The sequence below is a fragment of the Orycteropus afer genome, unplaced genomic scaffold (genome assembly GCF_000298275.1).
Source record: "Orycteropus afer afer isolate SDZICR_OR568_19922 unplaced genomic scaffold, OryAfe1.0 scaffold00127, whole genome shotgun sequence".
Lineage (NCBI taxonomy): Eukaryota > Metazoa > Chordata > Mammalia > Tubulidentata > Orycteropodidae > Orycteropus > Orycteropus afer.
The window spans coordinates 6277099-6278097 of NW_006921714.1; positions in this window are offsets into that span (position 1 = coordinate 6277099).

The window sequence follows — 999 nt, forward strand, 5'->3', positions numbered from 1 at the left end:
GATTTTTGTATGTTGACCTTGTATCCTGCCACTTTGTTGAACCTCTCTATTATATTAGTTCTGGTAGGTTTTTTTTTTTTTTTTTCTCCTGAGTCTTTTGGGTTTTCTATGTACAGGATCATATTATCTGCAAATAAAGATAGCTTTACTTCCTCTTTGCCAGTTTGGATGCCTTTTATTTCTCTTTTTTTGGCTTATTGCCCTAGCCAGGACTTCCAACACAATGTTAAATAGGAGTGGTGATAGAGGGCATCCGTATCTGGTTCCCACTCATGAGGGGAATGCTTTGAGTCTTTCTCCATTAAGAATGAGGTTGGTCATTGGCTTGGTATATATGCCCTTTATTATACTGAGGAATGTCACTTCTATGCCTATTTTGCTGACAGTTCTGAACAGGAACAGGTGTTGTATTTTATCAAATGCCTTTTCTGCATCAATTGATATAATCATATGGTTCTTTTGTTTTGTTTATGTGATGGATTACATTGATTGTTTTTCTGATGTTGAACCATCCTTGCATACCAGGTATGAATCTCACTTGGTCAGGATGTAATATATATATATAGATAGATAGATAGATAGATAGATAGATAGATAGATATAGATATTGATATGTTGTTGCATTCTGTTGGCTAGGATTTTGTTGAAGATTTTTCCAACTATGTTCATGAGGGATATTGGTGTGTAGTTTTCCTTTCTAGTGATGTCTTTCTCTGGTTGTGGTATTCATAAAATGGGTTTAGGGGTATTCCATCTTTTTCTATGTTCTGGAATAGCTTGAGTAGTATAGGTGTCAACTCTTTCCTGAAAATTTGTTAAAATTTTCCAGTGAAAAAAATATTGTTCCACCTCCTACTTTGGCGAGTAGTGACTGGGATCTTAAAAGCTTGCAAGCTGCCATCTAGATGCAACAATGGGTCTTTCCTCATCCAGACCAAACAAGAATGAACAAAAACAAAAATTCATGGAAACAATTAGTCCTAGCGACTGGTACACCAT